The sequence below is a fragment of the Myotis yumanensis genome, unplaced genomic scaffold, assembly GCF_028538775.1.
Source record: "Myotis yumanensis isolate MYYU_CA2020_CCGP unplaced genomic scaffold, mMyoYum1.0.hap1 SCAF_4, whole genome shotgun sequence".
Taxonomy (NCBI): domain Eukaryota; kingdom Metazoa; phylum Chordata; class Mammalia; order Chiroptera; family Vespertilionidae; genus Myotis; species Myotis yumanensis.
The window spans coordinates 74,853,485-74,873,335 of NW_027223755.1; positions in this window are offsets into that span (position 1 = coordinate 74,853,485).

Sequence of the window (19,851 nt, forward strand, 5' to 3'; positions counted from 1 at the left end):
TCCCCAGTGTCTCTTAATCTATAATATACCCCTTCCATCTCTGTTATTTTTTCTTGAAATTTCTTTGTTGAAGGAAGGTTATGTCCTCTAAAACTTTTTAATCATTTTGACTGTATTCTATGGTTTCATCCCTGTAAATTGATGGCAAGATCTAGAGAAGCATGATCAAATTCAAGTTCAATGCCCACCCCCCCCCCCCAAATATGTCAATTACAGGATGTGATGCCCATTGCTATTTTGTTTCCTTGGTCTTAAGAGTTATCTCCTGCTAAGCTTCAATCTCTAGAGCTCAATTCCTCTGCCCATGACCTTTCAGAGCAGTAATCTGTTCCCAAATCTCAATGACCACTTCTAAAAACTGGTGCAGAATGTTAGCCCAAAGTGACTCAGAATGTTAGCCTGAAGACAGGTTAGACATCTGTCCTCGTAGGTGATTTCTAATCTAATTCTGCAAGATACTTTGTGAATAAAGAACCTAAATCAAATAATTTTGTGAAAGCCCCAACTGAATAAACATAAACAGCTTTCTTTACAATGTAAATGTGAAAAATGAGATATGGTAGTGTTTCTGAAACTTAATTGACTATGGAACTCTCCTTCTTATATTTATAAAACTCCCCCACAAGCAGTGTTTCATGGAACATACTTTGGGAATGCTGGAAAATTGGGGCTCAGGGAAGGCAAGTCTGGGCCTCTTTCCTCTGGATTATTTTTTAAATCTAATAAGCGGATGCCTTGTCTTACTTCTTTTCATAGAATAGGTCTTAATTTACTTTTAAAAATGAATTTCCAGCCCTAACCGGTTTGACTCAGTGGATAGAGCGTCGGCTTGTGGACTCAAAGGTCCCAGGTTCGATTCCGGTCAAGGGCATGTACCTTGGTTGCGGGCACATACTCAGTAGGAGATGTGCAGGAGGCGGCTGATCGATGTTTCTCTCTCATCGATGTTTCTAACTCTCTATCCCTCTTCCTTCCTCTCTGTAAAAAATCAATAAAATATATTTTAAAAATATATAAAAAAATAAAAATGAATTTCCACCCCTTCCCTGAGTTTGAGCCCATTTTTCCTAGGAGCATATTGCCTTTCTCCCTGGGAATAAAATACACTGTCACCAAACCAGAGCTAAAATCAAATCCGTCTCTGCTATTTGTCCCTTAGCATCTCTCCTTTTTGTGCAATAACAGAATGACTATTTTTTAGCAATCGACTACCAACATAAAGACTATTTCCCAGCATGGTAGCCATCATCTCTCAGTGCATAGCATGATTGAGGGCAGAAGTTCACACTGGTCCTTGGAAGTATGAAGGAATGCCTTATTAACAGAGTTAACTCTTGATTAATTCCCAGAAACACAATGGCTCATGTTTGATTGCATTTTGAATCCCTGTGGTGCTGACATCCTTTTAACCTGTCCCACTGTTGTTCCCTTTACTCACTGAGTTAATATTTATCAAATATGCTTTGTGTTGTGCTCTGGGCTCCGTGTTTACAATGAAGATACACCATGGTTCTTGTTCTGGGAGGATCCTAATGTGGTGGGTGACATCGGTCACACAAACAGATCATGACAACCCAGTGTGGGCTGCACAGTGATGCTTTATGCAGGGAGCTAGGGCAGCTCATGGATGGTTTCATTCTCATTAACCTTGTCGATCTAAGGCATTTTAAATTCAAGGCTTGGGACAAAGCCTCCTGTCCTTCTTCCTTCCATGCAGCGTGGGAAAGCGCCAGGAACACAGTCAGCATGGACAGAATCCTTCCTGAGAGATTCACCTACACCTGTGCTTCAGAAGCCATAATTCCAGCCTTGTGACCTGGAAAACATTCAGCTAATTCTCTTATCTTATTTTCCTTCCTTTGTTAAAGAGAAACCACACGGATATAAACCAGGTGAATTTTCCTGTGTGGTTTGCTGGCATCAAGGTTGAGAGGGACAAAATGCCATTGTGGCCACCTGCCAAAATGCCTCTTGGTGACTATCGAAGGCAGGCATTGTCAGGCAAGGCCTGTAACACATCGGGAGTTCATTTTGTGCAACAAAATGTTGTGATGTGTGCGGTGTTTTCCATCTTTAGGAAGGTGAAGTGAGGAATTTTTTTTTTTGAAGTGAGGAATTTTGAATCTCATCAGAAGAAATGGTGCATAGTTAAGAGGTCCTTTGCTCAGCTGTCACATGAAAAGCTTACAAGTGGCCAGTGACTCTTCTTGACTTTTATGATTCCTGAAGTCAGGTCATGGACTGTTGTTCTTCAGATCCCAAGAGAAATCACCCTCCAAAGTTAGATCAGAGCAAACTCCTTAACTGTCCAATAGAAAATAAGTGATTTTTGGTTCACGTACAGGGAGCAATTTATTATGTCAAATCATAAAAGTTTAGCTTTGGATCTAACTCGAGATAAAAATGTTGATATTAAAGTGATAGCCAATAAAAGCAATTCTAGTTTTATGAGGCATAAATAAAGCTTCTTCTTTTGACAAAAACTAAAAAATTTAGAATTTCTCCTCATTAATATCTCCACAAAACCATAAGCCTTCTGTAGGCTTCAATATACAGTGATATTTACACATACATTCACACCTACAGAACTCACCTATCCCTAATTTTAAGAGTATACAACTACTTATACACTGTGCCCAAAGACTTATATTTATGCATAGAAGTGGGTCCTAGTTGATTGCATTGAGCCAGGGAATTCCATGTGGGAGTTTCGTGTCTTTGCTGTTGAGATAGGAATCTAGCTGTACTTGAAAGGTGACTTATTTAAAATAAATAAAATTAGCGAACGTTTCCAGAGGGGGCAGAACAGGATTTAACCAAAGGTCTACTTTTTGGACTGGTGTTCCATGGAAGGAATAGCTCATAATTAATGGAAATGCTGGGTAGAATATTATGAGTTTACTCCATGGGACAAATGAGTTTACTCATTTCTGGGACAGATACAATTTTACAGATCCTGTGTCTCTCTTCTCTTTCCACCTTGCAGATTTGGCACTGGCTACTATAGTTCTTTTTCTTAGCTACAGTCAAATGGGCTTGAACCACATTATCACAATGTTTTGTTTATCTTTTCTTTTTTTCAATGACTTACATTTACATTAGATTAATAATAGCAATAACAAGTTTTTTTTTGGGGGGGGGGTAGATGAAGTACAGTGCTTTGACATGTACTATCTCATTGCAACGGAACTTCACAATCAGCTTGCAAGAAAAGTGGGGGAGGTAGCAATATCCCTGTTTGGCATATTAGAAAACCAAGGCTTAAAGTCCCTCAGTGAATTTCCTAAAGCATCATCACTGGGACCAAGACTTGGTCAGCCTTAATCCCCAGTCTCAGGTTTCAGATGCCCTTTCCACCATCCCTCATCGATTTCACCGAGCATCTAGCATGCAAACAGGCAGTGAACACAATGGTGTGTGTAAAGGATTCAAGTGAACTTACTTAAGGCAACAGAATAATCAGTCAAGACTGACCCAAATAGACACAGCTCTCTATCGCATGAGCAGCAGGTTAGAACGTGGGCAGGGACCCAGAATGTGTCTCCTTGCAGGCAGCTGGACAGGAATCAGGAATCTCTTTGGAGAATGGCCAGGAGGCCAGGAGGTCTCCCAGAGTGACAAGAAGGCTGCCAGGAGGAATCTATAATGCTTCCATTTTAGGTTTAAAGGAGATTTCAGTCACAGCAGGCACATCTCACACTACACACAACACTGACACAAATGCACACATATCTGCTTCTATGTAGATAGATGGTATCTGGCTGTGAAGGGTGAATCTACAGGCAGTTTTCTAGTTTTAACTTTCAGTCAAACTAATCAACACAAAGCAGTCAGCAGCGTATGTGGGATGACAGATGCTTCTAGATCTTTGCTGGTTGCACTAGTCGGGTGATGAATTTGGGTGCTAGTCATGGTTGGAGTGCTCTGCCACTGCATGTTGAGATTTTTCCCAGGGCTGACTGAGGCAGAGGCTGCTAATTGCCTACCCAACACCCACTCTCCCCTCCTTCCATTATAGCACTCTGGTTTTATAGAGAACAGCCAGGGTACAATTAAAAGGCCATTATCTACACTTCATGTTACAGCTAGAAATGGCTGTATGCGTATGTTTTGTTCAATGAAAGGTGAGTAAAAGTATTCTTTGGAATGTTGAAGACGTTTTCTTAAAGGGAAGTGGCTTGACCTGTCTTCTTGCTGCTTGGAATGTGGGTGTGATGGCTGGAGCTCTAGCAGCTATGTTGTAAACCTGATGACAAGGGCAATATCCTAGGAATTGAGGAGTAAAGTTCAGTGAGGAGACTTAAGTCAGTAAAAAGTCCTTGGAGCTGCCATGACAATCCTGGACTTCTGATCTCCAGACTTGTTTCATGTGTCAGAGACATATGCTTCTATCTTGTTTAAGCCACTGTCATTTGGATATTTTGTTATATTGCAGTGGAATCTTATGCCAAGTGAAACAAGGATGTGGTAGAAGAGATCTAAAAAGTGGTTAAAGTGGAGGTGAAAAGCAGATTTTAAAAATATAAAGAAAGAAGAAATAATTTGAGGTCTAATAACAAAACTCAAGAAAATAAGTAAATTATGTAGTTGGATAATATTTAACTGTTATTTTCCAGTTCTTTCTACTCCTACTCTTTGCCCCACCTCTTAAACAACACTGTCTGGATGGTAGGAATACACAGAAAGGATAAAGTGTCAAATTACAGGTTTCCACAGGTTTATGTAGAAACCTTTTATTATGGAAAATTCACAGTTACTGAAAAGCAGGCAGAGTAGTAGGGTAAATCTCTGTATTCATCACCCAGTCTCAACAACCATCAGTTCACGAATCTTGTCCCATCCATTCCTCCATCCACTTCTCCTTTGTCATTACTTGTAAAATAAACTTTTAATTTTGGGATAATTTTAGGTTTTCAGAAAAGTTGCAAAGATAGCACAGAAAATTTCTGTATAGCTTTACCAAGTTCTCCCTGTTGTTACCATTTTACATTACCATGGTACATTTGTCAAAATGAATAATTAATACTAGTATATAACTATTAATTAAAGTTAGAGTTTATTCAGATTTTACCAGTTTTTCCACTAATGTTCTTTTGCTGGTCCAGAATCCAATACCAGATACCATAGTGAGTTTAACCTCACATTATTTAGAAGCATATCCCAGATCTTAAGTATTTCATCTGTTCATATTTCAGTGAAAAACAAGTACTATTTTTAATGCAACTACAATGTCAACATCACACCCCAAAAATATCAATAATTCCTTAATATCATCCATATCAAATCAAATATTTTCTTGTAAATATGGTTTTTTAAGTACTTTTTTTTCCAATCCTAGATCAAACATGACCCCAAATCACAATTGGTTTATATGTCTATCTCTTTGTATAGGTTTCCCCTTTCTCTCTCTCTCTCTTTTTTTTCCCTTTGCAATGTATTTGTTGAGGAAACTGGGTTGTTTGTCCTTTAGTTTTCCCCATCCAGATTTTGCTGGCTACATCACTGAAGGGTAGTTTCCTCGGCATTTCAGTGAATTGGTGCTAGAGCTTAATCAGATTCATTCATTCATTCGTTCAATTAGTTTTGGCAAGAATCTTTTATAGTAGGTGGTATGTTTTTCTACAATAGGCAAATACTGTCTGGCTCTCTGTTTCTGCAATGTTTGTGGCTGTTAATGTCCTTTGTTATAGAGATTGTGAACTGGTAATATTGTAATTCTAACATTTGTTTTACATTTATAAGCTGGAACATTTTATAAAGAGTTTCCCTCACTTACCATTTGGTTTTTGTTGGCACACATCATATAAGAAGGTAAGATAAATACTGATTATTTACCTTTATTTGCCACTTTCAAAACTAATGAGTTGATCTCTTAGCATCCTCTCATGTTGACCAATTAATTTATAGTCCATAGTCTGAGAGAATAAGGCTTTCTTATGTAAAAGAGCTGAGTACTTGAGACACATAGTATTTGTTTAGTATTCCCCAAATATATATATAAAACCCTGAGACTTAGCACAGGGAAAAATGAAACATTAGCTTTCTTTCCCAAAAGGGGACTCAACAAGAGGTGAGAAAGGGGAGAACTAGAGGAGCCAGTTTAGAGCTTGGGTGCTGATAGGATCCAGACAAATAGAATCAAAGCCCTAAGAGTGCGCGCGTGCGCGCGTGCGCGCGCGCGCGTGTGTGTGTGTGTGTGTGTGTGTGTGTGTGTAAAGTTGGGGGAATCAGAGCTGCAGACCTTGTGCCTCAGCTCTCTGAGTGTAGCTGGAGGAGGCTTTAAGCTCTTACAGAACCTCAAGGCTGGTCTAGCCCTGGAACAGCTGGTATTCGCACAGTGGCATGGCCAAGACTAAGGCAGGCACTTAGGTGGGAGGTCCAAGGACAGCCCCATCTAATCCGATGGCCTCCTGAGTGCATCAGAGAGGGTGCATGAAGCCTTAAGTGCTGAGTGGGCTGGCCCATGAGGCTGGAACAGACTTTGTGGTTTGATGAGAACAACAGAGAACAGTTGAGCGCAATGGATATCCTGTGTCCAGATGGGCAACTGGCACCCAACAGAGGCTGGTGGGACAGACGGTGGCATGCGAACCAGACTCTAGAAATTGGATTACCCTGGCCTAGGGGGAAAGAGAGGTGGGACTGAGGAGAGCCTAGCCATGAATCCGATCAGCTGTTACCTGAAAGAGATTACGTTTTTTCTTTTTCTTTGTGCCATTGAAATAAATTTAGCTCAGAAGCTTCTCTTTTCACACATTAACAGAAAAACTTCATTTTCCCAATTCAAGGTTACATTCCAGTAAACAAAATCCAGTTAAATAGACATGAAAGAGGTAGGATTACTGCCCACCCAGGACTCTTGTAAATGTAAATCTCTTTATACATACACAAGTGGGTCAGAGTTTGAAAGGAAGGGAGTCAGAGTGGCTGCCTGAGCATGTTGTCCTGCTCTCCAGGAAGTGGGAAAAGAATGGCCTGGCCTGATGGTTACAACGTGGGGTGGGGGTGAAGGGTGAAATATGAGGGGCTTCCATTCAGGGTTGTGGGTGCTTTTCCTCTCAAAAGTTTGCATTAAACACACATGTGCTTGGAATTAGATAAAAAGCTCTTAACTGGGCTTGTCAGATCTCTCCTCCAAACCATGCCTCCTAAATCCTGTGAGCGTCTGTTAGAAGGTCAGTTCACGCTACACCTTATGTTGGAAGCAATTGGATTCATTCATATATCTTTTTCAATCCTTCCCTGAGGATGTGTTTATTGATTTTTTTAGAGAGAGAGAGGAAGGGAGAGAGAGAAGGAAACATTGATTGGTCGCTTCTCATACTCTCCCTGACTGGGGATAGAACCCACACCCAGGCATGTCCTCTGACTGGGAATCAAACCTGATCCCCTTTGGTGTATGGGATGATGCCCAACCAACAGAGCCACATTGACCGGGGCATGGATTCATTCTTAACTGTTTGCAATAGACTGAATGTTTGTGTCCTCCCCACCCCCACCAAATTCATATGTTGAAAACTAACCCCCAATGAGATGGTGTTGGTAGGTGGCCTTTGTAGGTGATTAGGTCATAAAGATGGAGCCCTCAGGAATGGGATTAATGACATTATAAAAGAGACCCCAGGGCACTCTCCACTCTCTCTTGCCTTCTGCCATATGAGGACACAAGAAGAAAGTCATCTATGAGCCAGGAAGCAGGCTCTCACCCATCACTAAATTTGCTTGTGCCTTGATTTTGGACTTAAGCCTAACTATGGGAAATAAATGTTTGTTGTTTAAGCCACCCAATCTGCAGTATATTTGTTATAGCAAATATACTTGAATGGACTAAGACACTTATTTGCAAGATTCGTTGTATAGAGTACCTTTTATGTCTCTAAGCTCTATCTCTCTATCCGACAAATAAAGGGAATTTGAACTAAGTACTGTACAGACTGCACCATGAATCCTTAAATCTCAGTCACCTGCCTCACCCACAGCTGCCACATTAAGTAAAATGGCCCAGAGGGATTCTTTCATATTCAGATAGCTATAGTTTATGCCACCAAACTTTAGTATATAGCAATTGTTTAGCATTCTTTCTCTTTGAGGAACTTCTTTTTCCCTTACTCTAACTATAAATGTCTCATTGCACTTGGCACTCCTAGTTCCTGAACTATCTGGCCACAGGAATTTTCACATGACCCAGGCCAACCAATAAGAATCTTTCCTTGAGATTTTGTTTATTTTATTTTATATTTACGATGGGAGAAAAGAATATTTTTCCTTTCTGATGTCAGAGCTGAGAGGATGTAAGATATTGGTCATGGTTTCAGCCTCGAGGAAAAATTTGGCATGCAGAGAATTACGGAAAAGAGAAACCTAGAGAATCCTAGTTCAACTGAGTTCTAGTTCCTGTTAACTCTGGGATTTATACCATCACCTTTGCTGTGATTGGGTTATGCCAGACAACAAAGACCTCTGATGGCATAAACTAGTTATAACCTACTCTTATTTGTAACCAAAAGAGCACCAATCAAACTAATGGAATGTAAGCCAAAGGCATTCACATATGAGCTGAGAACTGGGGAGGCATGTGTAGTGCCTTAGCATAAATTTCTGGCTAATGGAAGTGCTCCTCATTGAAAGGGAGAATATTGGCTTTTCTTTTACTATGAAAAAATAAATTCTAGGTGAACAAAAGAGGTGGGCCAATTCAGTTTAGATTCTATCCACAGACATTTTGAGCTACTGTTGTTTTTTCATGAGGTCCATTGTGTATCTCAGTCCTCAAAGCTCTGTTCTTAGAAAAGCTGCAATAGATGGCATTCCTATGTGTCCTTTTAATGATCCCCCCAGTTCAAAGATAATCCATGCATATATCTTCTGGGCAACTACAAAAACCAACATATACAACCAAAATCAGTGATTCTCACCATAAACCTTTTTAAAAGACAGAATTTTGGTATAGTTGGGTCTGAAAACTCCACATATAAGTCCAAAATGCATTCTGTTTAAGATTCATTTTACAATTTTTTTCTTTGAACTTCAAGATTATACAAGAGTTGATCAGTGGACACTTGATGTTGGTGGGCGGCCAGTGGGCTATATTAATATAACTGTGTTAACATCCTAAAATAAATTGTCAATCTCTAAACAGCTATCCATGTCTCCAGTATTGTCAGTTTGGCTTCCTCTTTCCAGAAATAGATGTCACACTTTGAACTTAAAATATTCTTTGGTCATGAGGCTTAAACATGAAATTTCTTTCTATTTCCCTCTCTGCCTATTTCTCTTAAACTCTCTCTCATCTTTCTGGTTGTAATTTCAGCAGCCCTACATTCCCAACATCAAACGGAGGTTAAGCACTGTGTTATTTAAACAAGATGAGTGTATTTGATAATGACTGAGTAGGGAAAGTGGAGGAGGAATAAAGCAGAGAGGAGGGCACCTCCCAACAGCAGGGCAAGAGGAGGACTGTCTCCGCAGCACCACAGCCATTGGTCTGCTCAGTAAACATACTGCTCTCCAAACATTATAATTCATCTCGCTAAATTTTTATGTTTCCCACTTTGGAAAACAACTCTGTCTAGTATATAATTTCACCCTTTTATTATGACATTTGAGAAAGTAGCCAAGACTGGTTAGGTTTAATTATCCCCATCAAGTTATTTTAGATGTCAGTTTCTACAAGTCATTCACAAGCGGGCAGATGGCAGAAGCATGTTGTTCCAGAATGACTAAGCTTGGGTAAAGCTGGAGAAAAACGTTCACTCCCTTCTTCGATGTGTGTGGTGTTGTGAATACATATCTTGTATGTTTGCTTTGGTGATCTTATTGTATGATTTTAGGAGAACCATCAGCTGATTTGTTCTGTTTCTTTAAATAATCTCAAAAAAAAATGTGACCCGACTGTTTTTAATCAGAGATAATAAAACAATGAATTGTCTGGAAATCACCATTTGCTGTGATTACTTTCTTTAAGGTATTATCTTGAACTTGAGTTTGAAATGTTAATGCATTCTGATTCCATGAAGTCATACCTCATCTGAATGTGGCAGATGGAGAAATGGAATTTGCGCTCCTTGAAAATCAGTATTCTGCAGTGTTCTTAGTGTTGTAATGATATATCCCTAAACTGTGCATGTTTTCAGAAGGTACCACATTTGGACATCTCTAGTCACTAGCATAAACCTTTAATTACTGCTTAAATATAGATGAGTATGTTTCTTTCTTTTTTTCTTTTAGGACTATTGTGGGTAAAGGATAAAATAAGCACATACATTTGAATGGCTTGAGAGCAAAACATGGAAAACTTATAAGAGTAAAAAAGTTAGCATTCTTTTGACAATATTAAATCACATAAAATGATTTATTTAGAATATTGATAATATACTAAATAGGATGTGAAGGTCCTAGGAGTTTATCTTACTTGTAAAGTGACAAGTTAGCCTTCCAGTGTCATAGATTTTGGCAGAAAACATGAGACTCCAAGGTCAGAGACAATGAACCATTATTATTCACAACAATAACAGTAGCCAGAGTATAGCATTTGCTCCGGTTCCCTATGACCCAATCCATCCACGGCTATACAGTTAAAGACAAGGTGATACCCACGCTTACAGGAGAGGAGCCCTGAGTTTAGAGAACAGGAGTCTTTTATAATGAGCAGTAAGCATGCCTGAACTGGAAAGAAATCTTATCTTCATTTTACTGGGCAATAAACAAACATGTTTATTTTCTTTATCTTCTCTATCTTCCAAGGCCTTCTGCTGTACAAACGTCCTTCAGAATGTGATCTGGGAAAAGGCAGTTTGTGTTGGCTCTTCTCCTATGATGTGTGGAAAGAGGAGAACCAAGAGCTGTCTCACAATGGATGCACTGTACAGAAATGCAAGTTTCCTTAATTCTCTGCATTAAACCGAACTTAGCTTTGGAATCTCCATTTTTTATTGTGGAAAACTTAAACTTGTCTGGGTAAACTCAGTCATTTCTGGCTTAAAATATATTTCTATTTGCAATAAATTTCAGTTTCTCATACTGTTTTTCTGCATTCTTTTTAGGAGTAACAATATAGTAGCCAACACCTACATTGTATTTATACTCACCATATTTTATGCTCCTTATATAAATCAAATCATTTAATCCTATGGGTAGGCAGTATTATGTGTCTCTATATTATGGAAATCGAGGAACAGGGAAGTCGTGGTGCTCAGTCACATAGCTAGTAAGTGCCAGAGCTGCGAGTCTCGCCATGGGGTCTCCAGAGTTGGTGCTCCTAACCTGTGCTACCTCATCTGTCTGCTTTCTAAGTTCTCTGGGCTCTCAATGCACCTGAGGACTATGTATCTGATCCCACTTAGTTCAGTCCTCTCTGGCTTCCACTGTGGTGTCTTGTCTCAGAGCATCATCTGTTTGTCAGCTTAACCGCCAGTCTCTTGTGAGACTATCTGCCAACTCCCACCCACTTCAGAACTCCTCTCCAGGGATTCAGAGCTCCACGCCCGTGTCAGGCCACCCACCAAAAACACCTCTCAGTTATTGCTTTTCTATCACTCAGGGGCCATATAAAAAACATGGTTTGAATCTCCACTCTGCCACTTATTAGATGTATGACCTTCGGCAATTAGGCTCTCTCTACCTCAATTTTTACACCTCTGAAGTAGAGATGATAATACTGTATCTCTCAGAGGGCTGATATTAATATTAAATGAGTTGATTTATATTTGGCAGGTAAAAGTGCTACACTAAGTATCTATTCATATATTGCTATACCTGAGAGGAATGGCAGAAAACCAGTTTTAGAGTATGGGACTGACATTTATAATTTACTAATTTATGACAAATAAAACATGTTCTAAGTTAGATGAGGCTGAGTTGACCACAACAAGTTTAAGTTTTCCACCATAAAAATGGAAGCTACAAAGTTTGTTTCCATTTAATTAAGAGAAATACAGAAACTTTCACTTCTGTACACAGTCTTGTGAATGGTTGTAATTGTGAGGTTCTCTTTGAATGTGTAGTCTCTCAAGCTAGAAAATGGTATATTAAAAAAACAAACTCTTCTTTTCTGATGTCCTACTACATAGTGGGCATTACTATTTTTGTAACATTTTGATCCGTTAATGGGACGGAAGCAGGAGCCTTCCCAGGCACCAACTAATAGCTATACTTTTATCACATTCCCTAAGATTCTTCTTTTATCATCAACTAAATGAATTTTTGTTTAATTTCAGTGGAAAAATGGAAAGTTGTTATAGCATCACATCTTCTCCCCATTGTGTGAGTGGGTAAAGTTTTTTATTTCTTGGTAGTAAAACCCAAACTCTTGGTATTGAGGACCCCTCCACCCCAATTATTTGACTCTTACAATTATTCACTATAGCTTTTTAGACTTTCTCTGCTATGTATTTATAAAATCTACCCAGTCACTCAATTCACTTCCTTGTTCTGGGGCACATGCCCTCCCTGGGAGGCAATGACAGTCACATATTTACAGGTGGGGTGCTACTGGCAACAGTAGGAGCTGGAGAGAAAATTCCCAGATAGTATCTCAAAACATGTCACTTAATTTACATGTTCCAGTCTCCTGAGCACTTTGGCATGTGTTTTAGAAAACACTAAGTGTTGGTGATCCCAGCAATTAAAAGCGAGTCTTCCATTCTTATGTCCCCTTGAACTAGCTAAATTTAAGGAAGTCACTGAGGTCAGTGGCTCCTTTTCTGTTTTGTTTTCTTTTTCTCTGAAAGCAGGGCCAGGACGAGGTCAAGGGGAATGAGGCCAGTCAGTTACTTGCCTTTGGTACAAAATTTAGGGGGTACCAAAAAATTCAGTCATCAAGATAAATCATATTTTAATGCAATATATAAAATTAACATTAATGTGAAAAGCCCACAATGAACACAATATCAAACACTTAAATCAAAACACAATCAGGGTTACTGATTTTCCCTTTTGCCTGAGCCTCCAGTAGGGCTGGGAATAGATGGCACTGTTTCTGATCCTGGGACTCTTTTTCCCCCTATTGTCAAGCCACTGAAGTGTTTTAGTTCCTGTGGTGGCTGGGACAGCAGTGAGAAAGCTCCCAAACACTAATATCTGAGTCACAAAATCTTTCCTTCTAGTTATCTTTGTGGCTTGACTAGCTTCTATTCTTTGTAACTACTTGAGGAGTAAAAGATTGATGGTATTTATGCGCTTGAAATGTGTGTCTGTTTTCTTCATACTTTGCCCTTTGAAATTTAAGCCATAAAGATGTTTTCTTATGAGCTTTTCTACCTTATTATTACTGAACAGCTATAACCTTTCCCCTCCTTCTTCCTGGGTTTAGAAAAAATGGCCTTCCCTTGAAAGGAGAGTGATATTTTCCTGGTTTTCTTACCAAGCTAGCCAAAAACCAAAACAAACAAACTATTAATAACATATTAATAGTAGAAGCCAGTGAGACAGCTAGCATATTGGAGACAACCATGTTGACATTATACTATTTCTTCAAAATGGAAACCAGCCTGGGTGTAACTAAGTGGTTGAAAACTTGAAAATGGCTCATCCTTTCTTTCCTAAACATGGACCATGTAAGACAGTGATACTCAACCTTCTTAATGCTGCGACCCTTTAATACAGTTCCTCGTGTAGTGGTGCCCCCCAATTTCATTGTTACAAATTGAACATAATTAAAGCATAGTGATTAATCACAAAAACAATATGTAATTATATATGTGTTTTCCGATGGTCTTAGGCGACCCCTGTGAAAGGGTTGTTCGATCCCAAAGGGGTCGAGACCCACAGGTTGAGAACCACTGATCTAAGTGTATTGAAGCAGATGTTTGGGGTTGAATAAGGGTAAGACCAATGCGGCCAGAAACACTGAGACCAGAAAAAAGACAAGGGAATAATCAATAGGAAGTGACATTTGCCCTCCTGTGACTTTGACCCTAAGAGCCAAGCCCGAGGGCATTGGGAGGTAGATTGGGAGAAGGATGTGGAAAGGGACTGTCTCCAGTGGGAGCCAGGTTCCCGGTGTGATCCTATTCATCTCAAGGGTCCCTGACACAGTCTGACAGACAGCTGGGTGTAAAGAGGCTCCTCCCACCTCACTTTTGTCACAACAGCCTTTTTAGTTCAGCATCATCAGGGAACTGCTTTTAAGAGCATTTGGAGAGATGGCATTTTCTGCAGCGGTGGTGGTGGGAGGAGGGGGAGGAGAATCTATTTGCTGCACAGGCAGTTTTTGTGATTTTAACAAGACTCTCACTCCCTTCAAACCCAGCTCTGTGAGACGGAACACACACGCTCGCTTGTTACCACTCGCCTCCTGGCCTCTGGATTCCTTTCTCTTTAGCTGTGTTTCTCAATCCTTTGTATCTCTCCAGGGCAGAAGTAGCAAGAGCAGCAGGGCCATGGCAGAGGCGCACAAGCCTGTGCTGTTTCTGGAACACTGAGCCTGTGTCCATGCTCTGCAAGTAGAAATTCTGCCTTAAGAAAAATATTTCACTCCAGGGATTTTTGTCTGCTTTCCAAAGCACACAAACATGGATTAACTTAATGCGTAGGCACCCAATGCCTGACACGCAGATGACCCTGCCTCTGAGGGCTATCCACAAAGTAAGACGGTGGAAGGGTCCTCATGATGTAAAGAACAGTGGTTTATCCACCTCCCCCACTAGGACATACACATAACCCATGACGATGATCAGGAGGGTTACATTAAACATTCTTCTTCTAGAGGCAATTCCTCCCCCTTCCCTGCCATTCACCAAAGCATTTCAGAGTCTAAGTAATGAAAACTGAGATTTTTATGCATATGCACTTGATTTGGTCAATATTTAAAAAAAGTAAATCAGTGGCAATCTTCAATATTTTTACTACCTGCAGAAACAAATTTCTCTCAGCACTCCTCGCTTCCAATCAACACCCTTCAGCATGTTGAGAGGCCATGTCTCGGGGACTCTGTTATCCTCTCCTCTAATATATTCGTCCACACTCACGTGACAATGGGTCATGCTATGTCCATATTTTTGGCCCCGTTTTGCGAGGGCATTGGAAAACAAGGGATAGGCAATCTTTGAAAACACATTTTCACCCTTTCTGTAACATCTTGCAGAAATAGAAATAGCTGCCTATTGTAGAGGGAGGGAAGGATGGTGAACATTTTCCTCCAATTGTTGAGAATGGATGAGGCTATTTATTGGGCTGTTTGGACGACTCCTCCTGACAGATGGAGGCAAGTGAGTTTTATTCAAGGGACTAGTGGGTTTTCTTTTTCTAAAACGCGCAGCACAAAGAGCAATTACAAATTCTCCCAATGAAAATGTGTATGACCCTTTGCAAATATGTTACGAAGAAGTTCCAAGAAAATTACAGGAAATTCACTAGGCATTACTAGCCTAATCCTGTGATCATCATCTTCTGAGTATTTCTTTTTCTGGTAAGAGATTGATATTTGTAGTGCGATGCTTACTAGAGCCATAGGTTGAAAAGGAAATTGTTTCCTTTCCTATATTTTAAGAATGTTCCCTTTTGGCAGTGCATAATCTCTTAAAAATGATCTTGCTTTCAGATAGCTACAAATATGTCATTTAGTGCTTTTTGTATGAATGTGGGGCTGATGGATTTAGATACCAGGGATGGATTGCAGGTTTTTCATTACCATAAATCCTGTGTCACATCAGCAGCGTGATGGAAGCATTTTGCTAGATAACACAAACTCATTAATCACCACTCTCTTAAACTAAGTACCATAGAAAGAATTTTAAATGTTCCACATTCCAACATTTGTGAATGCCTCCCCTTTTAAAAATGCCATCCTTTATTAGTTCATGCTGTCTGAGATAGCTTGAGTTAACTCCATGAAAAGAGACTGTGTATCAGGGAAGAAAGGACTGGAGAAGGGGAGGAGGGGGAGGAAAAGAGGCAAGAAGATTAAATTCCGTCTTAAACCCAAACAGGGCTAGATTGCATGCTAGCATTAATGTCTGCGTCCTCCCCCAGAGAATGTTGGCAGACTTCCAGTTTATTAAAACAACAATCCAATGCTGATCTCCTCTTTGTGTACACAATTCAAGGATGGATCATTTACTCAAACAGAGCTGTTCACTGAGGTATAAAAGCAAAAATGCTTTAGGAGAGGTTGTTTATGACTATTGCGTAAAGCACCACACTGCTGTGTTTCATGCAAGTAATCCTGATCATTATTAAGTGAAAAGGGAAAGCCACGTTGTTATTCTAAAAGCAGTAAGTACACTCTGTGTCCAGGCATGTAATTATGCTGCTTAAGCTTGTGATACTGTACAAAATACAGGTATGTGTTCCTTTAAAAAAAAATCGTTACCCGCCAAACAGATGCACCCCAGACCGAGTCTTCTCTTATGAAATGTCCCCCTCCCCCACCCCTGAAACAATGCCTCACAGGATTTATTTCACCCATGGGTTTTCCTACGCACTTAACACTTAGAGTGAATCTGTGAATATTCAACTTTCTTGGCAGCATTTAACGATTAAAATGAAGTTTATCTGTTCACACATTCATTGCCAATAGATGGGTGTTTATACAAGAACAGTCATGCATGCCCAGACTTATATCTTAATGTAATAACACTGTCATCGTTCTTTTGTCACATAAAACTATGTAATTCAGCCAGCCATTTCCAGGGGTACAAGTTCTGCTGGGTTCCCAGGGAGCGGTGACAAATGTCAGACAAACAGACTTCCCGCTGGAAGACCGGCCTCGGGATCACAGCCTGTGAAGTGGGCTTTGTTTCCAGGTAGCATTCTGTAAATCCCCATCTCTGATAATGACACCGTGCATTGAATGGTGACTGACTGAATGGTTGTTGAACTTTTAAGATATGATTCAGCACACCACTGTGAGAACAGAGCACAATAACATTAAACACCAGATGGTATTTCAAAGCCCATCAGATACACAGATTCCTTTTTCTTCTCAACAAAAGATCGGCAAGGCCTCTCGTCTAAAAAAATTAAAAAAAAAAAAGAAGAAGAAAAAAGGGAGGGGGGTTGCCCATTAAGATAAATGGGATGATTTGGTTTTGTCTTGCCTGACTATTATAGGAAAGCCATCTGAATGGGTCACATTACAAACTAGACTCCAGATCAAAGGATAACTACTGCCGTGGTGGGTCACACGGATCTGAACTGTGTCAACCAGATCAGCATGAAACCCTAAACTGTGGGCCAAGAAAACATTCTCAAACGGAGACCTGACCATACCAATTAACCAGAGCATTTGCCTCTTTGCTTCAGAGGAAATCTGAGAGGGTTTCATTGGTCAGGCCACTGTGTGGACACACAAGAGAGGCTGGGATTCCTGTAATGTAGCTAATACTGTTGGGTTCTCGAGTGAAATGTAACTGTCCACCAGAGAAGTCACCCAGGGGCTGCTGCTCCATCCGTAATGGAGTGGATAAAGAAGTGAGTGAAGCGTAGTTTGCACACATGAGATGCTAATGAACACTGAACTCACTTCAGGGAAATCGGAGCTGGGGTCATGCTGAGTGTGTGGATGACGGTAGAGAAGGGAAGTGTGACAGTTTTATGTCAACTTGGCAGGGCCACAGTGGACAGATATTTGGTCAAACATTTTTTCTGGATGTTTCTTCAAAGGTGTTTTTTTTTTGGAAGACATTGAAATTTAAATTCATGGACTTTGAACAAAGCAGAAAACCCTCATCCAATCCATGGAAGGCCTTATAGAACAAAGACGGTCCTCCCGGAGGAAGAAGGGATTCTGCAGGAAGATGGTCTTTGGACCCAAAGGAAACTCTTTCATGAGTCTCCAACCTGCTGGCACCACCCCGTCTGAGTTTGAACTTGCCAGCCTCCACGATTGTAGGAGCCAATTCCTTAAAATAAATCTCTCTCTCTATATAGGTACATATCCTGTTGGTTCTGTTTCTCTGGAAAGCTCTAACTAATATGGAGAGGTATGGAGATAATGAAAACTCATAACAGTTTTGCATTTGCTGGAGGGCCGAGACTCAGGGATAGCTGATGGCCAGGGTGGCACGTATAGTGGTTAACGGCTCCAGTTCTGGAAGGAGATAAATCTGGGTTGGGATTTTGGCTCTACCATGTCCTAACTGTACCATTTGCACAAGTTCTTTAGGAGTTTTAGGTTTCAATTTCCTTATTTGTGACACAGAACAGTAATGTATACCTCTGGGCTCTCTGAAAGGAGGTGGATACAAAAAGAAAAACGATTTTAGAAATTACAAAACATGGGCAAAGGGTATAAACTACAAATGACCCCCTCCCCCCGCACTTCTTTGTGAGAGGTTTGGTTATGAATCTTTGGTCATCAAATCTTAAGAAGTCATCCTAAACTTATAGTTACCTGGGAGATACCAAATACTCCCAATGCAATGGCTACACCAGGCCTGGCTCACCACCATCTCCCACCAGCAGCACTGGGGATTTTGTGGGAATCTTCATGAAGAAACCGTGGGCTTCTTAGAGAGGTGAAGAAAGGGAGGAAACTTGAGTAAGATGTTTTGGTTTAAAGACACAGATTTAAGAAACACTGAAAAAATTGGCCTGCTCATGGTGGAGTCCTTTTGTCCTAAGAAATTTGTCTTTGAGATTACATAAATTGGTCATTTATTTGGGGTGATCAAATCTCATACTCCCACAATGAAGATACACCTTTAAAGTTCAAGGGAGTCTTTGGAATTCATTTAGCTAAGGGCATGTAAGAACTGTCAGTTTTTAAAAAAACATCTATTTTTATTGATTTCAGAGAGGAAGGGAGAGGGAGAGGGAGAGGGAGAGGGAGAGGGAGAGGGAGAGGGAGAGGGAGAGGGAGAGAGAAAGAGAGAGAGAGAGAGAGAGAGAGAGAGAGAGAGAGAGAGAGAAACATCAATGATGAGAGAGAATCATTGACTGAATGCCTCCTGCATTCCCCTGACTGGGGATGGAGCCCACAAGTCAGGCATATACACTGACAAGGAATCATTGGGTGACCTCCTGCCTCATAGGTCAACACCTAACCACTCAACCACACTGGCTGGGCAGAACTGCCAGTTTTGACTGGGAGATGCAGTATCTTCAGGGAGCAGAGCACTTTAAAGGACTGGAGGGTTTCTTGGAGGGGAGAATGGACAGGGGGGGCTGAGTGCTTACCCAGCTCCAGGGTGTGGCGGGCATGAAAGCATGAAGAAAGGGCCTTAGGTGGAAGGAAAGGCCTATAGAAGGAATATGGGGAATGCCAAAACCATCTCTATTTAAAAATTCTGCCCAGGACCAGCTCTGTATTCTGTTCTTTCTCCTGGCCAAAGATCAGCCCTGCTGTCAGGATCCAGAATGAGGATGATACACAAGATGTTACATATTAGAGAGGATTTGCAGGCCAGGCTGGGACACTAACCACCACATTTAAATTAATCCTATGGAAAACAAGTTTTGAATTCAATACTGACTTAAAACAAACAAACAAACAAAAAACCCCTGCCTGATGGGCACTGGACATGAAAATAAGGATTTACGTAACAAAACCCAGAAGGTTTATCACAAAGGACACTTTTGTGCAGGTTTGGATTCACCATAAAACCCACCGAAGAAGCAAATTTTTTAGAGATTTAAAATGTGACTTATGGTTTTCATGGAAGTTTCCATATGGCCATATTAATTATACAGAGGGACACAATTACCGAGTGGCTTCTAGGAATCACAAGTTTTATGTTTACTTAATCTAATCATCACAACAACTTTATCAAGAAGTATTTTCGGCCCTATTTTACCGATAAGGAAATTAAGGTTCAGAGAGGGTAAGTCATATTATGTAAGGTCACACAGGGAAGAAGTGGTGGGGCATACCCCTCTGTCTCCAAAGCTTATGCTTTTCTCATCCTCCCATTT